Source organism: Sturnira hondurensis, unplaced genomic scaffold (genome assembly GCF_014824575.4).
Source record: "Sturnira hondurensis isolate 20B ecotype Veracruz unplaced genomic scaffold, ASM1482457v3 Scaffold0009125, whole genome shotgun sequence".
Classification (NCBI taxonomy): Eukaryota; Metazoa; Chordata; class Mammalia; order Chiroptera; family Phyllostomidae; genus Sturnira; species Sturnira hondurensis.
Window position 1 is genome coordinate 3,949,102 of NW_028081756.1, and position 21,475 is coordinate 3,970,576.

The window sequence follows — 21,475 nt, forward strand, 5'->3', positions numbered from 1 at the left end:
GTCCTCTCTCTTCTTTTCTCAATGAGCCTACTTAAAGACTTGTCTATTTTATTTATCTTTTCAAAAAACCAACTCTTGGATTCATTGATCCTTAGAATTGTGCTATTAGTCTCTATGTCATTTAATTCTGCTCTGATCTTGGTTATTTCCTTCCTTGTACTTGCTCTGGGCTTTCTTTGTTGTTGTTCTCCGAGTTCTTGCAGGTGTCGGGTTAGGTTGTTTGTTTGAAATGTTTCTATTTTCTTTAGGTAAGCCTGTATTGCTATGAACTTCCCTCTCAGGACTGCCTTCACTGTTTCCCATAGGTTTTGGTTTGTTGTGAGTTCATTTTCATTTGTTTCCAGAAACTTTTTGATTTCTTCTCTAGTTTCAATCTTGACCCATTCATTGTTTAATAGCATACCATTCAGTCTCCATGATTTTGGGTGTTTTTTTTTCTGTGGGGTTGGTTTCTAATTTCAGTCCCTTGTGATCAGAAAAAATGCTTGGTATGATTTCAATTTTCTTGAATTTGTTCAGGCTCATTTTGTGTCCTATCATGTAGTCTATCTTTGAAAATGTTCCATGTGTGTTTGAAAAGAATGTGTATTTAGCTTCTTTGGAATGAAGGGCTCTATATATATCAGTCAAGTCCATTTCATTTAGGGTGTTGTTTAGTGCAGCTACATCTTTGTTGCTCTTTTGTTTGGAAGATCTGTCAATTTTTGACAGTGAGGTGTTAAAATCCCCTATTATAATTGTGTTGCTGTCAGTATTTCTCTTGAAGTCCTGTAGGATTTTCTTTATATATTTGGGTGCTCCTATGTTGGGTACATACATATTTATGATGTTAATGTCTTCTTGGTGGATTCTTCCCTTAAGTATTATGAAGTGACCATCTGGGTCTCTCTTTATGGCCCTGTTTTTGAAGTCTATTTTGTCTGATATGAGAATTGCTACCCTGGATTTTTTTCTTCTTGACCATTTGCTTGGAAAATTTGTTTCCAGCCTTTCACTTTTATTCTGTGATGGTCTTTTGTCCTGAGGTGGGTCTCTTGTAGGCAGCGTATGTGTGGGTCATCCTTTCTTATCCACTCAGCTATTCTATGTCTTTTGATTGGAGCATTTAATCCATTTACATTTAAGGTTATTATTGAAAGGTACTTATTTTTGCCATTTTTGTACCACAGTTCCTCTCTGTCTCTCTCTGTTCCTTCCTTTCCTTAAAGCAGTTCTTTTAGTATTTCTTGTAGAGCTGGTTTGGTGGAGGCATATTCTTTTAGACTTTTTATTGTCTTAGAAGCTCTTTATTTGGCCTTCTATCTTGATTGGGTAAAGTAACCTTGGTTGTAGGCCTCTGGTTCTCATTACTTGAAGTATTTCTTGCCCTTCTCGTCTTGCTTGGAGCATTTCCATTAAGAAGTCAGTAGCTAACCTTATTGGGGCTCCCTTGTATGTTACTTCCTTTTTCTCCCTTGTTGCCTTTAAGATTCTCTCTTTGTCTTGGAATATTGCCATTTTAATGATGATGTGTCTTGAAGTGGGCCTCTTTGGGTTCCTCTTGAATGGGACTCTCTGTGATTCCTGGATTTGTGTAACTTTTTCTCTCATCAAATTAGGAAAATTTTCCATCAATACTCTTTCAAATATGTTTTCTATCCCTTTTTCTTCTCCTTCTCCTTCTGGTATTCCTATTATTTGGATATTATTGTGTTTCATATTATCTTGCATTTCTCTTAGTTACTCTTCATTCTTTTTGATCCTCTTTTCCCTTTCTTGCTCTTTCTGGGAGATTCTTTCTACTGTGTCCTCCAACTCGCTGATCCGGTCTTCTGCCTCATTGATCCTGCTTTTCATTCCTTCTACTGTGTTCTTCAGTTCCGAAATTGTATTCTTCATTTCCTCTTGGCCTTTGCTGATAGTTTCTATTTCCTTTTTCATGTTGATATAGTTTGTGGAGAGCTCATTGTAGCTCCCCTCTAGTTTCTGGTAGCTCCCCTCTAGTTTCTGGTAGCTCATTGTGAGCTCTTTGAATTTCCTGATAACCAGTGCTTTGAATTCAATATCTAATAGCTGACTTGCCTCTCTTTCATCTGACAGTATTACTGAGACTTCCACCTTTTCTTTCATTTGGGCATTGTTTCTTTGTCCTCCCACTGCTTATGAGACTCTTCTTGTTAGCCTCAGCTTCTTAAATTGATCTGTTCTGACTCCCTGGGTTTACGGTGTGACCTTCTGTGGTAGAATACCTGCGAAATTCAGTGGCGCAGTGTCCTGCAGGTATCTTGATGTTCTCTGCTTCCACTTGCTCCTTTCTTTGTGTGTGTGTGATCATTTGGAGAGGGAGGCAAAATGGTTTATTACAGCAGGAGAGTACTTTATGATATTTACAGTCACAGCCAGTAGAGAAGTGATAGAAGATCTTTAGGCTCTATATAGTGTTAACTGTAATCTTCAATCCAATTTGCCACTTTTAAGAAAGGATAGACCAAAGATAAGTCTCTTGTTGGGGAGGGAAGTCTTGTGAGTTGTATCTAGAAAGCAGTGAGATTGTGGGTGGTCAGATTTTGAGGTAAGGTGAGAGTAAAGAATAGTAAATAGGCGTAGCGTGTGAGCAAATAGAGTTAATCACTACAGTAATAGAATTCAGGAACCTGTAAAGTGGGGTAAGACCCGAGAGATGTGTTGTGAATTATTTACAGTGGTATAGAAAGCAATAAACAAACAAACAAACACAGAAAAAAAGGGCAAGAGAAGTGAGGAAAGAGCAATAAATTTGGGGTGAAAGGAAGAAGGACTAAAACAGGAAAAAAGAAAGGAGAGGAACAGAGTATTGAAATATATAGCAACAATAAAATTAAAAAAATATATGATTACTGAGAAAAAAGTTTAAAAAAAGTTAAAAAAAAGTTAAAAAAAACCAACTCCTCCCTTGTTGGTTTCAAACTGTCCAATCCGGTTTTTCTAGTTCCAGCAGGACCCCTCTGTGGGCTGGGTTGTAGGCCCAGGCGCACACCCACCTGCCAGCCAGTCTACCAGACTGGGGTGCAGGCGCCCGCCCACCCAACAGGCTGCCTGGGTCCCATTGGATCTGGTACTGGTCCTTCCCAGTCCTTTGGCTGGGTGAGAAGCAAGTCAAGCTGCCTTCATAGGAGAATACCTCAGTCCACTTTCCAGTAAAAACTTCTCCAGCAAGTGTGCCTATCAGCCCAGCCTAATCCCCAACCTGACTGATTAGGACAATGCTCCTCTCAAATTTCCTGGGCTTCAGGCTGGTAGGTTGGCAACCACAGAAATCACAGCTGAACATGGCCCCCTGTCCTTGCCACTCTCCCTGCACACCAAGGCAGACAGGTCTCTGGCACCCAGCCCTTCCTAGATGGTGAGGGAGGGAGCCAGCTCTTTCAAGGACCCTGCATGCTCCACTGGGTGCTTGGCTCCCTATGAGTCCTCCGTAGCACTGGCCACAGACAGAATCCTCTACATCCCAAACGCAGCAGCAGTGGTGGTTCCGAAGCATTAGGGACTGGCTGAGGGCAGCCGGCCCTGCCACAGTTGCTTTTGTCTTTACTCACAGGTGCTGGGCTCCTGATGAGTCCTCTGTGACAGATGCCCCAATGCTGGCCATAGACAGAAGCCTCTGGGCCCTGGAAGCTGCAGCAGCAGCAGCATCTCCGAGGTCTTTATGTGCTGGCCAATGGCTGCTGGCCCTGCCACTGTTGCTTTTGTCTTTACTCACAGGTGCCAGGCTCCTGATGAGTCCTCTGTGGCAGACGCCCCTATCACTGGGCACAGACGGAAGCCTCTGGGCCCTGACCACTGCGGCAACCCAGGCTCCAGGGCTCTTATGCACCAGCTGAGGGCTGCCGCCGGCCTGGTCGCCTCCGTCCTTACTCTCGTCCCTGAGACCCCAACGACCTGTAGCTGTCTGGTCCGTCACTATCTCTGGTCTCTTATTTTCATAAATGCTGGGGAATTCTTGGTTGGGGAATTGATTGCGCTGTTCCTCAGTAGATCTGCCAGGATTTTCTCCCAGGGGTACGAGAACTGGAGTCGCTCCGTCCTACTCCGTCGCCATTTTTGATAAATAATCTCCAAAGGTCAATTCTCATTTCATTTCCCCTTTCAGTAGCAAATGACACACTTAGGCACTGCCTTTTCCCTAAAACATTTTCTTCATTTAGCCTTTAGGACTTCTTTTTTTTTCGTTCTCCTCTTACTTCTGACTGCTACCACTAAATTCCTTTTGCTAGTTGTCATATCTCTAAAGTATCATAAGATACCTTCTGGATTTTTTTCTGTAGTAGGTTAGCAACTTTCAGTGATTTTCAAACTATAGAACACAACTGTTACTTGGTTTTAAAAAAATCAATGTATTTGGGAGCAGAAGTTTTAAAAATAGAACAGAATAAAGTAGAAGAGAAAGGAAATAGTACATTAGTCACAGGGATGGTAAATTTGCTTCTTGAAACTTTTAAGTTACTTACATGTATTTGGTCAGTATGTAAATAGTATTCTTCATGTTGGGTTGAGGTCAGAAGGTATGAAAGTTACTGCTCTGTGTGATCACATTCAACCCTGTGTCTTTAAATGCCACTAACCAATCACTTTATATCTCTACATGATTTTTTTTCAGAATTCCAGTGCCTTCCATTGGAAGGCATATGCCTTCCATTGGAAGGCAAATATATATGCATCATTAGTATATATTTAACCAGTGTAGCATAGGAGAGTCAAAATCAAGATGTAGACAGATATAATGAAACCATGTCTTTATGATTATTAGCAAAAAGGAAAAGGTGCTCAGACTTGGAATAAGGAAACATAAATGTAAGACTAGCTCTACCATATTATAGCTTTATAGCACCTTAGTAGGCTATTGTTCAGTTCTTTATTTGTTTGCAAATCCCCCATTACTCCTTACATTCATCATTCTAGTGGAACATTGTGTTAGGGGAAATTCTATTACAGAGTCATAAAAATTTGCAGCTTATCTTATACAGACCAGTGCATTTTCTTGTTTGCAGTGAAACCATTACTAAAAAACTAGAAATGGTTAGATATGTTTAGCCATTTGGTGGACAGTCAAGTTTGAGTGGCTCTTGTGGTTAACACAGGTCACTTGACTTAGGCCTGACTTCTATGTTTCTCTCAAACTCTAGGAGAAGGCAGGAAATTTCCCTATGTGGGCTGAGGCAATGGAAAGGTAGTATATTAGGAGTCCCCATTGCCACATATAGGATTTGGAATTAACCTGCTACCACAAGCATAGTACTCCCCTTGAAGTAACCACCTCATCACCAATGAGCAATTCTCTATGGCAGCCTTCCATTCTAAGTGCAAAGACTTCTCAGTTGTATCCTTGCTGGCAATCTTATCCTCAACTCCAGCCAGCAAGAATCTAAACCCAGGACCTGGACACATCCCATTTGTCAGCTCCCTTTCCCTTGAGACTTTGACCTCCTTATCGCTACCCTCTTGCCAAAGGCTGTATATGGTTAACATTTATTGATTTCTGTGTTGGGCACGTTGAAGTGTTGTGCTAGTATTATTTCATTTTATCTTCATAACTACTCTATTCAGGAGATACTATCTTCTTTTTAGATAAATGAAGAAAGAGACTCAGAAAGTTTAGGTAAGTTGTGTGGATAGTAATGGCTGAGCCAGGACTCCCCCTAGCATTGCCTTCATGAGTTCTGCCTAACTCCACAGATCCCTGTGGATCTGTGAATTTTTTTTTCCATTTCTTAAAGCAGGAGGGCAGGATTCCACATGCACAAATCCACTTTTTTGCTTTCCAGGTGTGGTTTAGGCATAAGACATACCTATACCAATGCAAGATATTGTTTCTGCCTTCATGGAACATCTGCCCAAAGCAGCAAGGAAAATCAACCACGTTGTGGCAATTGAACTTGTAAAACCTAGTTACTATAGTAGAAGAAAAGCATGGAGAAATTTTATCACTGCATTTTGTATTCTTTGTGATGTTGCATTGTAGATGTGTTACAGAAATGAAGAGGATGTTTGATCTTTCTGTGTTGATCTAGAGGATATTTAGAGTCCACTGCTTCAACCCTGTCAGTTTGCTTTTGGACAGCCAAGTATGCCAAGTGATCAATAGTATGGAGGAACTCCATTCTCTCATAGATCATTCCTGGACAACAGAAAAATTCTGAACATTTTGAGGGCATTTGCTCACAATTCACTAAAAAATTTACTAAGAAATAATTCAAACTTTTAGTCTTTTATGGAATTATAATGATTACTATGGAAGTAATTGGCAGTGGCTGAGACTTCTGGAAAGCTTGATCTGGGGAAACGAGACTTGGTAAAAATAGTCAATAAAAACAAAGTGATAGAGAAAGTTTGATGAGGACACAAGCTGAATGCTGAGTCGATTTTTCACTTAGGTATGTTAGTACTTACATATACATACAAAGACTAATTTCCATGAAAATTATATTTAAAAGTTGAGAGTTCCAAGAACCTTCCCTTTCCATAGTGGAGGTGGGGAGGTAGGTTGTGGGCATAGCAATTCACTACAGATTGAGGAATGGAGGCAAACAGGTGCTCGTTAAATCAAACAGAACAATTATTGCTTATATCCGTCCTCTCTCTTCATTTGCTAGCTTTGGGTAAGGAAGTTTTTTTCCTTATTATTCTCTCGGTTCAAAATCATACTGCTGGAACAAATTCCCTTTTTCCAAACCACTAATGACATATGGAGTTAGGGCTAGGGCCACTACAGGACCACGCCCAGCTGGTGGGAACCGTCTCTGGTCCAAGTTGTGCAAGGTGATCAAGTTCCCATCTCCGCAACCTAAGAGGGAAGAGCGGTGTAAGCGCGCTAAAGTGCCCCGGTACAGTTCCGCCCCCAGCGTGGTGTCGTCACCTGGCAACACCTCCGCCCAACCGGCCGAGCACGTGACACGAGCGTCACGTGACGGCCTAGTCCAAGTCCTCCAGTGGAGAGGTGTAAGGAGGTCGGTGGCGTCAGAGCTGGGGCCTTGCTGTTTGTGCGTTCTCGCTTGCCCCAGGTGGGCCCTGGCGGTCTGGCTATGAGTGCGGCGCGCACCTGAGGAAACTCTGAGCGGCCAGACCCACGCTGCGAGCAGCTGCTGTCACCGCCGCACCCGAACTCCGTGGAGCCCGGGTCCGGGGGTGTGGCTGTTGGCTGTTCCGCAGCCGAGGGGTTTGGCAGCCATTGTGCAGCGTCTTGGGCCCGGACTTCAGGACCCGGTGCCGAGCTGGTAGAAAGGCAGAAGGGGCCGGGTCTGTGGTCTCTTTTGCCCGAGGGCGGGAGGCTGTTTTGGGGACCCGGCCGCGACAGGGGCCGCTGGATCCATTTTGCGCTGAGGGCCCAGGTGGGAATCACTATTGAAGTCCAGCTTCTGAGGGGTCCTGAGACCTTGGGAAGGCCAGCCCTTGCTCTTGGCCTGAGTTCCAGAATCTGTAAAATGAAAGTGTGAACACGGACCTTCCACGTCTGACGTGTGCGAACTCAAGAGAAACCTCCGTGCATTGGAAGCTGTCGGAGGGAAATTATAGGTAGATATATTTTTTTAATTGCTTGCTAAGTTTTTGTTTGCCTTTATATCTTTCATCTAATAGTATTTGGATTCTCGTTCATCTGGGTGGAGTAGAAAACTTAGAGAAAGTCATAATGGTTTATGTTACTGTTTTTTCAGGCTTTTTTTTTTAAAATGCAGCGGAACCTTCTTTCTTAATACCTCATTTGGGAACCCACTTTGTAACAAGATAAAAAGAAACCTTTATCTGCTTCAGATTAGAGTTCGAGAAGCGCTGTTAAAGAGTTAAGGAAATGTTTTGTGTTTTTGTTAATTTGATGGGGTTTGGAACATGAATCCTTGATGTTGTGTGTAGTTTTATTTTTGCTTTGATTTTGTTGGACTGTCTGTCATGCGGTTAGACAATTAGTGTATTTCTCATATATACTGGGGAAGGGCTAGAAAATTTCCAATAAAGTCTTTTCTCTTTTCATGGTTGCTTGCACCCTAGGCCCGGGAAAGTATATGTATGCTTGTAATTGTGAGACCTCATGCCTCATTTCTGGTTTAGTTGCTCAGACAAAGTGGAAGTGGGAGATCTTGCAAGACTTATTAAGACCAACTAAATGGATTAATTAGGACATTTTTACTGAAAAAAATGTGAGAAGTGGATGAGTATGTAAGCTAACATCATTAGAACTGTGGAATCATGGATAAATATGTAAGCTAACATCATTAGAATAATGGAATAATTCTAACATCATTAGAATCATGGAACCAAATTTTGAAACCCTAGAGCAAGAGAATGTTGCGTTTTGAGAGGACTGGCTTTAGGAGAAATGGAGTGAACGTGTAAATAGAATATGAGGTGGCAAAAAAATATTACCAGGAAGAATTTTTTTTACATTAAGAGAAACGCATGGTTCTTTTTTAATGGTTTTTAAACTTTATTGTTTACATGAAACAATAAAATTTTCCCCTTTTGCCCACCTGCACTCAGCCCTCACCCTTCTTCTCTGGCCATCACCACACTGTTGTCTGTGGCTGTGGTGTATGCATATACCTAGTTTGGCTAATCCCTTCTCCTTTCATCTGGTCCCTGTCCCCTCTGACAGCTGTCAGTCTGTTCTGTCTATGCCTCTGTTTCCATTTTGTTCATCAATTTATTTTGTTCATTAGCTCCATGTATAGGTGAGAGCATAAAGTATTTGTCCTTCACTGACTGGCTTATTTCAGTTAGCATAATTATATCCACGTCCATCGGTGCTGTTCTAAAAGGTAAGAGGTCCTTTTTAACGGCTGTGTAGTATTCCATTGCATAAATGTACCACCACTTTTTTTTTATCCACTCTTCTAATGATGGGCACTAGAATTGGTAAGAGATTTGCTGAAACTTGAAGTATGATATTGAAAAAGGAAAACTATGTCCTTTTTTTAAGCTTATCCGTTTTATGTGAGGTCAGCCAGAATTGTTGGTCAAATGGATCATCAGTGGGACCCAAGGTGACCTCATGTAATGTTTTTTCTTTTCAAAGCAAACTCACTTCATTGATCTCTGGTTTAGGTTTAGACAAGTCCCTTCCCTTCCTAGGTTCTCCTACAAAGCACGGAAATTAGATTGATTTCTGCTCCACTTTTTGGCTTCAATTAGGGTTGCCAGGTAAAATACAGGACATACAGTTAAGCTGGAATTTAAGATAAACTGAATAAATTCTTAATGTAAATATTGCATAAGGCATATTTTACTAAGACAGTTCATTATCTGAAATTTGAGTTTAACTGGGCTTATCTTTTTATTTGCTAAATCTGTAGCTCTAACATTTTTGCACCATTAGCTCCAGAAAGAAATTATAAATGCATAGACGGGAGTGAATTGATTCAACTAATCAAGACCCCCTGTTTGTTAACAGTAGTAGTGTCTTGTTCTTGAGGAATAGCTCTGTTTTACTTGTGCCACCCCTCTCCCAGCAGTTCCTTTTCTACCATAATCACATGATGTTTATATTTATATTTCGGTGATAAACAATTTAAATACCTAGAAGCAAAAACAAATAAAATTTTGCCAGATATCTAAAAGTAACAAATTTTAGTCTTGAAATGGCATGTACTATATTTTTTCCATAAAAAATATGTTATAACCCTACTTGTTCTAAAGTTGCATAATTAACCTCACAAAATTTTCTCAAGCAGTGGACTGTTCTGATGGTAAATAATCTTTGAGGAACTTCTTATGCCTTTTTGATCAGTATAACCACTATACATATTTTATATTTTAATGTTATATTTTTTCTTTGCTATACAGTCTACTCTCAGTTCTTGAAAAATTTGGTTCTTGACCAAGTTGTCCATGGAAAAAATGTCTCAGTTGTGTAACAGAAACTTCAGGTCTCTACAATATGACAACCCATTCATGCTGTTACCTCTATAATCAGTCATGCATGTCTTAGGCAACAAAAAAAAAAGGAAATTCAGTTGTCGAACAAATCACTTCTTGAACAGGTTTCTGGAATGAATTAAATCAAGAACTGAGGTTCCACTGTATTTTGAAGAGTCTCAAAATGTTGAGATGATTTTTCAAGGAGTACAAATTTTTATTTTTAATTTTTGTAGGTTTTTATTTGTAGTTTTTTTTTAACCAGGCCAGATCCAGTTTCTTAACTCACTCTGAAATGCCAAAATTTTCTAATTAATTAATTAATTAATTCAATAGTCAATAAAAAACTCAGTGCCTTCTATGACAGGCTGATGTGATCAGTGTTGTAATTCGCAAGTTATGTAGGAGTTAAATCATGTGCAATTGAAGGATAATGTGATGAGGACCTTGAAGTGGTAGAAATGCAATTGAAATTGAGAGGAGGATAGATAGAATGGCAGAACTTTCTGGAGAGGGTGATATTTAATGCAGGTTATGGTGGTAAAGGTTAGGAAGGCAGGTTTATAAGAAAGGTGGAAAGAAGCAGGAAAGGGTAGAGAATCCAGTATTCAGTTCTACAAAGCATATACTTGGTTGAATTAAAAATTGTTGATAATTTTATTTACAGGTAGTTTAAAAAAGCTTTTTAAAAGTATATTCTATTGATTATACTATTACAGTTGTCCCACTTTTTCTGCCCTTCATCCCCCTCTGCCCCGTACCCCCTTCCCTTGAGTATTCTCTGCCCCTTAGTTCATATCCATGGGTTGTACATACAAGTTCTTTGGCTTCTTAATTTCTGATACTATTCTTAACCTCCCCCTTCTACTTTGTACCTATCACTTATGCTTCTTATTCCCTGTACCCTTTCCCGTGTTCTCCCCTCTCACCTCCCTACTGATAACCCTCCATGTGATCTCTGTTTCTGTATTATTTGCTGAGTTCATTTTTGTTTTTATATTTTTAGGTTTTGTTGTTAATCATTGTGAGTTTGTTGTCATTTTACTGTTCATAGTTTTGATGTTCTTTTTCTTAGATAAGTCCCTTCAACATTTCACGTAATAAGAACTTGGTGATGATGAACTTCTTTAACTTGATCTTATTTGGGAAGCACTTTATCTGCCCTTCCATTCTAAATGATAGCTTTGCTGAATAGAGTAATCTTGGCTTGTAGGTCTTTGGATTTCATGACTTGGAATACTTCTTCCAGCCCCTTCTTGCCTGTAATGTTTCTCTTAAGAAATCAGCTTATAGTCTTATGGGAACTCCTTTGTAGGTAACTCCTTTCCTCTTGCTGCTTTTAAGATTGTCTCCTTATCTTTAATCTTGGGCAATTTAATTATGTGTGTCTTGATGTGTTCCTCCATAGGTCCAATTTCTTTGAGACTCCTTGGGCTTCTTGGACTCCTAGAGTCTATTTCCTTGACCAGATTGGGGACGTTTTCCTTCTTATTTTTTCACATATGTTTTCAATTTCTTGCTCTTCCTCTTCTCCTTCTGGTACCCCTATAATTTGGATGTTGGAACATTTAAAGTTGTCCTGGAGGTTCCTAAGTCTTGCCTCATTTTTTGAATTCTTGTTTTTTTTTAGTCTGTTCTGGTTGGATGTTTATTTCTTCCTTCTGTTTCAAATCTTTGATTTGAGTCCCAGTTTTCTTCCCTTCACTGTTGGTTGCCTGTATATTTTTTTCTTTATTTTATTTTGCATAGCCTTCACTTCTTTGTCTATTTTGGGTCCGTAATCATTTCTCTGAACATCCTGATTATCAGGGTTTTGAACTCTGCATCTGATAGGTTGGCTATCTCCTTGACACTTAATTCTTTCTAGAGTTTTGGTCTTTTCTTTCATTTGGCAGCTGCTATGTTGTAAGGGGCAGATCCTTAGGTATTTGCCAGAGTTGGGCAACGCAAGTTGCTGGGTTGTGGTGCTGTATGTGGGGGAGGCGTCAGAGGGGGAACAATGCCATTTCCTTGGCTTCTGCCCTACTTTCAGTTACTTCCCTTGCCACCCACAAGCAAATTGGGCCCTTCTGGTGTAGATTCCCAGGTGGGTGGGTTTGTGTACTTTTAGGACCCCGCAAGCCCCTCCAATGGACTCTCTTGTGAGACTGGCAGTTTCTTCAACCCACACAGGAATTTGTAGCCAGTGATTTTGCAAGTCCTGATTACGCAGAGTCGTTAATCACGAATCATGCGGACTCCAATCATCATATTCATATCTGTTCTCCAAAAAGGAGAAACAGGTAAGGATTATCCTACCTGATGATGTAGCCAGTGATTTTGAAGCTTTCTTTTCCTACACTGGAACCCAGGGTTCTGCACTTTGTTTTGCTCCCCAGTTCTTCCTCCTCATTTATCCATACACGAATGTGGGGCTGCTAGTTCACCAGCTGCTGCCTTGCTTGCCTGGTCTGCTAGCCACTTCCTTGCCAGGCACCCTCTCTAGGCAGCTTCCTATCTTGGCCCTTCCTACCAGTCTGGGTGAATGTTTCTTCTTTAACTCTCTGATTGTTGGACTTCTCTTTTCTGGTAGTTCTCATCACATTCACTGTGATGCTAATTTCTTAAGTGGGTATCTATGTTAGGAATATCTTCAAATGTCAGTGTAGCCCTTTGGAAAAATGTTTATGAAATGTGTTGCACATACAAAAATGTGTAATTTGCATATTAATGGCTCAAAAATACATTGTTACTCATACTGTTGAAACCTCTGTGCTACCTTTCTGGTTAGAATTCATTTCCTTTGTTCTAGAGTCCATTTTCCTAGATGGCATATATGTGGGTCATGTTTTCTTATCTATTCAGCTGCCCTATGTCTTGTGATTGGAGCATTTAATCCGTTTACATTTAAGTTTACATTTAAGGCTGTCATTGATAAGTACTTATTTACTACCATTTTATTGTTTCTACCTATGTTCTACTGTCCTCTGCTGCTGCTGCTGCTTCTCCTTCTTTTAAGCGAGCCTTTTAACGTTTCTTGCAATACTGTTTTGGCAGTAATGAGCTTCGTTAGCTATTTTGGCAGGGGGGCAGGGGGCAATTCTGGGAAGCTTTTTATTTTGCTTTTAGTTTTAAATATAGCCTTGCTGGATAGAGTAGTCTTGGTTGCAGATTCTGATTTTTCATCACTTGGAATATTTTATGTCATTCCCTTCTGGTCTGAAGTGTTTCTGTTGAGAAATCAGCTGACAACCATATGGTAGCTACTTTGTAGGTAACTGTCTTTCTCTTGCTGCTGTTAAGATTATCTGTGTTTAACCTTTGCCATTTTAACTATGATGTGTCTTGGTGTGGGTTCATCTTGTTTGGGACTCTGTGCTTCATAGACATGTGTAACCTCTTCCTTGAACAGGTTAGGGAAGTTTTCAGTCATTTCTTCAAACAGGTTCTAGATCCCTTGCTCACTCTCTTCTTCTGAATCCCATATGATGTAGATGTTGTTACACTTGATATTGTCCCAGAGGTCCCTTAGACTTTCCTAATTTTTTTAAATTCTTTTTTCTTTTTGTTGCTCTACTTGGGTGTTTTTTTCTTTTTGTCTAAATCACTGATTTGATCCTGTGCTTCATCTGCCCTACTGTTGATTTTTTTCTAGTGCATTCTTCATTTCTGACTGGTTATTTTTGATGGTTTTTATATCCTTTTTAATGCTTACTATTTCTTTTAAGTTCTCACTGAGATCCGTATTCCTGTAAAATTCTTGAGCATCCATGTATCAATTATTTTGAACTCAATATCTGGTATCTTGGTTGTTTCCGTATCATTTAATTTTTTTCTTTTTTGGGGGGTGTGTTTCTTTTTGTTTTTCATTCAGGGAATGTTTCTTTGTTTCCCCATTTTGTGTCTATGTGTTAGGTAGATATGCTGTGGTTCCCAGCCTTGTTATGGTAGTTTTATGGTAGGTGTCTTGTTGGGCTCAGTGGCACAATCTGTCATATTACTGGAGCTTAGTGATTCAGTAATGTATCTTGTGGCGTATGTGCACCCACCTGTTATGGCTGAGTCTTGAATGCTTTTGGCCCTTTTGTGGTAGAGTTAACTCTTAAGTCTGGCTGACTATGTAAGACTAAATGTCAATCACCATGTATAAGTTGCTCTGTAGGGGCTTTCCTCTGAAGTAGAGTTGTTCTCAGCAGGGTCTGGTGTCTGTCAGAATTCCCCTTTGGGTGTGATGCTTGTGTGGCCAGTTCAGTCTGGTGTGTTCTGAAGCCCACAATTGGTTGTGTTAGTTTTGGGTCTACCTGGGTAGGGTTCAAGTACAGGTTGATTGTAACCAGCCTTAGACTATCTGTCTGGAGCTACCATGCTATACACTGTTTGTGGCTGCATCTACTGAGCCTGGGTGCGTGTGTTAGGAGAAAATCTGGGTCTGTGTACAAGGGTTGGCTTTATCCAGCTAAGAGATTGGGGCAAATCTATAAAAGATTTTAGGCTTCCTGAGGTCTGCCTTCACATGTTAGCTACTCTACTTCCCCCTGTCATTGCTTGGTCTTACTCCAGAGCATTCTGAAGAAAGACTGTGGAATGAGTCCTAGCTGGTTAAGACATACCCTTCCATATGTCACAAGCTCTGTAGGGTATGGCATCCAGGGCTGGGAGGATGGGGCTGGAGGGTGTCCTGCATGGGGGCCGTGCAGTCAGGCACTCAGTGATGAGAAAGTAGCCCCTACTTCTGAGACAAAACCACGCAGTGTCTTCAGTGTCTGCTGGAGTCTCCAACTCTAGCTCCCCTAGGAGAAGGTGCCACAGGTTCAGGTTGGGTGTGGCCAGCCATCCTCTCTTCTGGTGCAAGCTCAGGAAGGTGGAGTCACTGGGGCTCAGGGGGACAGATCAAGAGTCTCTTACTGGGGGTGGTGCCTGCAGAGCCATGGGAAGGGGCCAAACACTTAGTTTTGGCCTCGGGTAGTAGCCTCCAAGGGAAAAACACTCCAAATGTGAATGACCCAGCTCCAGACAGCACTCCATTCCTCCCCACCCCATGTTGCTGAGGTTAGCAGGCAGGGCCACCAGGACTGGGGGAGCAGATCCAAACAGTCTCCCTTTGGGGTTGATGGCAGCGATCCTGTCAGAGGGGGCAGGCACTTGTTCATTTTCTAGGGTAAGAGTGTCTGAAGGAGGCATGAACCAAAGGTCCCAGCTCTGAGCAGCTGTCACATTCCTCCCACTCCCCCATGGGACTGAACTCAGCAAGGTGAGGCCCCCAGCTGCCAGAAAGGTAGGTCAAGTAAGTCTCTGGTTGGGGGAATAAAATGGGCTGGGTTCACAGGGGTGATATAGCCACACAACTCCAGCACCTGCCTATCTAATTCCCAGACAAAAGCCTTCCCAGGATACATGCTCAGCAAGTCCCAGCTCTGCACAACACTTTGTGCCTCATGCTGTACTGAATTCAGCAGGGCAGGGCCACAGGTAGCGGAAGGGCAGACCAAGTGATTCAGCAGGTTGGGGGTGGGGTGCTGACTCTGCACTTGAGTTGGAGAAGAATGGTTGGTCCTCTTTCTGAAGCTACATAGTTCATTCACTGTCTGACTCTCCACTAAGAGGTTCTCCAGAAAAAGAGAAGGTCCCTGCTGGGTGCAGCCAGCACACGCCTTTGTAGGGCACCCCTTTGTCACTAGTAGTTGGAGGACTGGACAGTGCACTCCCCAGGTTGGTGCTCCACCCTGGGAAAGTGCATCTGGGTCTCTAGCAGACTCCCTTCTCTCCCATGGGTATTGAATTCCCACTAATTTTCACCACCACATGCTATGCAGGCTCCTCTTCCTGTTTTGTTGCTCTGGGTTGGGGACCCCTGCAGGGTTTGAGACCTGATGCTCCTCCTGGGAGGGAGTTTTGCAGCAGAGATTCTCTCCAGCTTCACACCCACCACATATGGATGCAGGATCCATCCCTGTCCATGTCTCTGCCCTTCTTACCAGTCTCTGTGTGGCATCTTACATAAATCCTTGGTTATAGTATGTTAGTTCAGCTAGCCTTCAGTTGTTTATTCAAGGTGATTACTCTATAATTTAGCTATAAATCTAAGTTTGATGCTGGGAGCAGATGAGTGTAGCTTCCACATACTCTGCAGCCATCTTGGAATTTGTACTTTATTATTCTTGTTTTATTACATTTGTATGAATTAGGTAGATGGAATATTTTAGTTGGTAGTTATTTTGTTCATGGCACATGATCACTCTCATGTGGAAGAGTCTTTGGGAAATGATTGACAGCTTGAAACTGCTTGGTTAAGTTTTCTCAAGAAGCTCTGTGCCATAAATGAATTCCTTCTGTGTTACACCCAGAAGGATTAGGTTGCTTTTAGGTGAATTTCTTCAGGATAGTTGATGTGGAATATGGTGACTTTACTGCCATAACCTGATTTTTAAGTTAAAATGACCTTTTATTTTATGCTGAGAGGCTACATACTATAAACCTTTAGATTTATCTTGATTTCTTTAAAAATTAAATATATTCTCTGGAAGGGTAGCTTTTATATTAGATTCTGTCAAAGCACTAAAATTTTGAGGAATTCCTGGGAGTTTTAAGTTTGTTAACTCAGTGGTGATAATGTTAGGAATGCTATAGTACTTACCCAGGTAGCGTAGTAATTAAGGATATGGGCTTTGGAGCCAGCTTTATTATTATGCAACATTTATTGCATAATAATTCCCATCTTAATAACTTACTAAGTAATTGAATCTTATGGTTATATTCTAATTTATTTAACTGTTTCTGTATTGTTTTTACTGGTATGTAGTGTATTTAAAAAATGTTTGCTACTGTAAATACCTTTTAATGGCTGTGACTATAGGCCGGGGTTTCTGCATCTACACAGTGGGGATATTAAGTTATACTAGCTACTTCATAGGGTGGTTGTGATCATGTGAGGTTTTTTTAACTTGTTGAAACAAAATATTTTTCTCTTTTATCATAAAACTTAAAATTGTGTCAATTCTGTTACTAGCACAGCATTTTATATAACTTGGTATAGTTCTGAGGGTATAAGACTTCAGAGTTAGGAAATGTGAGCTGTACTCCTGACTTTATGAGTAACTGCTTAACCTATGGCAAGCAGCCTTGCATCATCTCTCTCTGCCTAGTTTGACTCATTTATAAAAGTGGGGTTGGGTTTGAATCAGTTGATCTCTCAGATTCCTTCTAGTTCTTCCATTCTGTTTATTTGTCTCCCACTGAATCATAGTTGAACTCATTGTAACACAGTTCATGAGGAGAGCACATTTTACAATTTGGAGAGGAAATTGTTTGGGGTGGGGAGGGTAAGATAATTTTACAGAAACATTAAGGGTTGATACTTTGAGAATAATTAGATTTTTTTTACTTGATTCTAATCTAGTGTGAGATGAACAACAATAGATGGAAGGGAGGCACTCTTGATTCAGTTTATGGACACATTTCTAAAACTTACTCCTGTCCAGCATAGAAATGGGTCACTTTAAGTGCTCTATGCTTCCTAACACTGAAAGGACGAAGTTTAAGGTCATACTGGCAAATGATTGTTATAGTCAGGTCCAGCTTATTTAAGCCTGAGCTAGAGATGGTGTTGCATGACTTTTCTGATCTTCTGGCCTTCAGTGGGTAGAAATCATGACATGATAAGTATTAAAGTAATCAAGGAAAAAACCATATGCAGTGTGCCACCATACTCACTAACTTGAGCTGAATTATACTAATGATTCATATACTACTTTTTAAAAAAGAATTATTTTATTTACTTTTACACAGAGGGGAAGAGAGGGAGAAAGAGAGGGAGAGAAACATCAATGTATGGTTGCCTCTCCTCCACCCCCAACTGGGGACCTGGCGTACAATCCAGGTATGTGTCCTGACTGGGAATTGAACTGGCAGCCCTTTGGTTTGCAGGCCAGCGCTCAGTCCACTGAGCCACACCAGTTCGGGCCATATACTACTTTTTTTTTTTGTCTGCAGTTTTTTTTTTATTTGACATGTAGTCTAAGTATTATTCTGAATTTTAAAAACATTGCTCTTAATTCTAGATTTTGATTATTCATCTGGGAAAAGCAGCACTATTACTCTTTTTTGTTTTGAATGATCTTTGAATGCTTGCCACTTTCCTTTCAGCAAAGCTGGGAACTGTGAATTTGAGTTCTTAGGTCCTGTTGAGATATGCAGCTAAATTTGTCATTCACTATGTGGGTGCTTTGCCAACATCTCTGGAGATGTTTACCAGTCTGGGCAATTTTGATAATACTATCTTCTTATAGTTTCTGCTGTGAAGCAGTTTTTGAAGAAATATGATAGGTGGGGTACAAATTCTTGGAGAAAAAGATATTTTTATTTTTGTTAAACTATAATGCTCTCTTTCCTAATTACTGACATAGAATTTTGGCCACTAAAGGAACAGTTTTTTTACCCTTTCTTAGCATTTGGTTGAGGAGGGATGTGTATGCCTGTATGTGTGTGTATTTCCTAAACTACTTCAGGTCTCCTTTACATAATAGGTGTTCTAGTCCTGAGTAGGGATTAGATTCCACTGTACTAGTGGATAAATCAATTTATGACAGGCTTCTCAACCTTAGCACTGTTGACATTTGGTGCTAGATAATTCTTTGTTGTGGGGCTGTCTTGTGCAGTGTAGTATGTTTAGCAGCATCCCTGCCTTTTCCTACTAGTGCCAGTAGCACCCCCATAGTTATGCCAACCAAAAAGATAGCTCCAAAACATTGTCAAAAGTACCCTGGGCAGTAAAATCACCCAAGTTGAGAACCACTGACTCATGGATACCTCTCAGCCAGCTCTGCCACAGTTATGGCCATCCTGCTCTTGTCTGGTTTCTGCGTGTTGCCAGCCTTGCTCACAGCCCCCTCCCCGATTGTGCTCTGCTCAGCTAATTAGGTGGAAAGTTGCCAACTGGAAGGTGGAATCAGTGGGGAATAGGGCAGAGCTAGAGTTAGGTGTCGGCTTGGGTAGTGGCTGAGTACTGTAACACCCAGATGGGTGTGTTTTTTGGTGGCAGCTAGTGATTAGACTTCAAAACAGATGTTCTTTGACATGAGAGTGAGCTGACAGTTACTCCGGTAGTCCTAGCACACAACAGGTATGTGGCATCTTTGTATTGTCTGAAGCCTGCCTGGGAGTTTGTGGTTTTGAAGGAAAACTTCAGGGATGTTTTCTCCTTATTGTTTTTATTTGAAGGACTACAGAAAAGAGAAACTGCTTCTTGATCAACTTCAGTATTCAATTTTGATTTCATTTTTAAGGTTATTTTAGCGGTTATATAGTCAATAACTTTTTTCACATGGATAAAATGAGGTGGGAGAATTGTAAATATAACAACAAATATTTAGTGAGTGCAACCAGGGATGATACTGTGCCGTAAGAAACACTTGGAGTGCTCAGGGAGTGAGGTAGTTAACTGCTCATGACACACTGTGTAAGGGATGGTAACTCTGTCTTGGGTGGGGGCAAGAGGTGGGAGATGGGCAATAAGATAGATAAATGTGACTTGGAACAGGTGTTCATAGTTCTTGTTTATATTCATTTTCAAACAGTCAGTGTTTGTCATTAGTACTCTTATTCTGAGCTTTAAAATATTTTTTTACCTAGTCCAGGTCATTCTGAATGCTTGTTTATTTTATAAACTTTCTCTCTTAACATTTATTGCATAATAATTCCCATCTTAATAACTTACTAAATGATTGCATCTTATGATTATATTCTAATTTATTTAACTGTTTCTGAATTGTTTTTACTAGTTTATAGTGTATTTAAAAGATGTTTGCTACTGTAAATACCTTTTAATGGCTATCTTTGGGTATACATTTTAAACCACAGTTGTACTACTATATATGTACTACAACTTTTTTTTTGTTCAAGTACAGTTTTTTTTTTTAAGATTTTATTTATTTATCTTTAGAGGGGAAGGGAAGGAGAGAGGGAGAGAAACATCAGTGTATGGTTGCTTCTTGTGTGTCCCCTGTTGGGAATTGGCCTGCAACCCAGGCATGTGCCCTGACTGGGAATTGAACCGCATTCCTTTGGTTCACAGGCCTGCGCTCAATCCACTGAGCTACACCAGCCAGGGCCATGTACAGTTTTGTTCAAGTATTGTTGTTCAAGTACAGTTGTGTACATTTTCACCCTACCCTGCCATACCCATCCCTGACTCCCACCCTTGAACCTACCATCTTTGGCTTTGTCCATGTGTCCTTCGATGGCCCTTTCCCTATTCTCCCTCATTATTCCTCTCCCACCACACCTCTGGTTACTATCAGTTTATTTTTTATTTCAATGTCTCCAGTTATATTTTGCTTGCTTGTTTGTTTTGTTGATTAGGTTTCATGTATAGCTGAGATCATGTGGTATTTGTCTCCCACCACCTGGCTTATTTTGCTTACCATAATGCTCTCCAGATCCATCTAAGCTGTCGGATAGGGTAGGAGCTTCTTTCTTTCTGCTGCATAGTATTTCATTGTGTAAGTGTACTAAGTTTTTGATTTGGTGGTCACTTACTGGTGGCCATTTACTGGTGGCCACTTATGTTGCCTCCAGCACTTGGCTATTGTAAATTGTGCTGCTATGATCATTGGGGTACATAGGTTCTTTTGAATTAGTGTTTTCAGGATTCTTAGTGTTAGTTCCATTTTTAGTTTTCTGAGAAAATTCCATACTGTTTTCCACAGTGGCTACACCAGTCTGCCTGCCCACCAGCAGTACACTAGGGTTACCTTTTCTCTACAATCTAACACTTGTTTGTTGATTTGTTTATGATGGCCACTTTGAACAGTGTGAAGTGGTATCTCATTGTAGTTTTAATTTGCATCTCTCTAATGGCTGGTGATGATGAGTATCTTTTTATATGTATCTGGGCTTTCTGTATGTCCTCCTTGGAGAAGTGTGTCTGTTCAGGTTCTTTGCCCATTTTTTAATTGGGTTGTTTGTCTTTCTGAAGTAGAGTCGTGTGAGTTCTTTATAAGTTTGAGATCAAAGCCTTGTCTGAGGTATCATTAGCAAATGTATTTTCTGATACGGTTGGTTCCCTATTCATTTGCTGATATTTTCTTCAGCCACACAGAAGCTTTTTAATTTGATGAGGTACTGCTTATTTGTTCTTTCCCTTATGTTCATTCCTCTAGGGGATATATTGATGAAAATACTGCTGTGTGGGATATCTGAGATTTTCTTGCCTATGTTCTCCTCTAGGACTTTTATGGTGTCACAACTTATATTTAAGTCTTTTATCCCCTTTGAATTTATATTGTGTATGGTAAGTTGGTGATCTAGTTTTATTTTTTTGCATGTAGCTGTTCAGGTCTCCCAACACCATTTGTTGAAGAGGCTACTTTTACTCCATTTTATGCTCCTGCCCTCTTTGTAAATATTAATTGACCATAGAGACTTGGGTATATATCTGGGCTGTCTGTTGTGTTCCCATTGATCTATATGTGTTTTTGTATGCCAATATCATACTGTTTTGCTTATAGTGGTCTTGCAATATAGTTTGATATCAGGTATTGTGATGCTTCTACTTTGTTCTTCTTTCTCAGAATTGCTGCGGGTGTTTGGGGTTGTTTATGGTTCCGTATAAATTTTTGAAAAGTTTGTTCTTTATCTG

The 21,475-nt window shown here is 40.5% G+C and overlaps 1 protein-coding gene and 1 non-coding gene across 4 annotated transcripts in view; one reads left to right on the forward strand and one right to left on the reverse strand.

Annotated features, from left to right (window-relative positions):
• Positions 1-6,958: 6,958 nt before the first annotated feature.
• The window catches only part of MARCHF8 (membrane associated ring-CH-type finger 8), a 160,671-nt gene continuing 146,154 nt past the window's right edge, over positions 6,959-21,475 (forward strand). For all 3 annotated transcript variants that reach the window (XM_037056708.1, XM_037056710.1, XM_037056707.1), the window contains exon 1: positions 6,959-7,527. The gene's annotated coding sequence lies outside the window, so the exon portion shown is untranslated. The remainder of the gene's footprint in view (positions 7,528-21,475) is intronic.
• Positions 12,029-12,166, reverse strand: LOC118994147 (U8 small nucleolar RNA). Its single transcript, XR_005067993.1, has one exon. It is a non-coding gene; the product is annotated as a U8 small nucleolar RNA (small nucleolar RNA).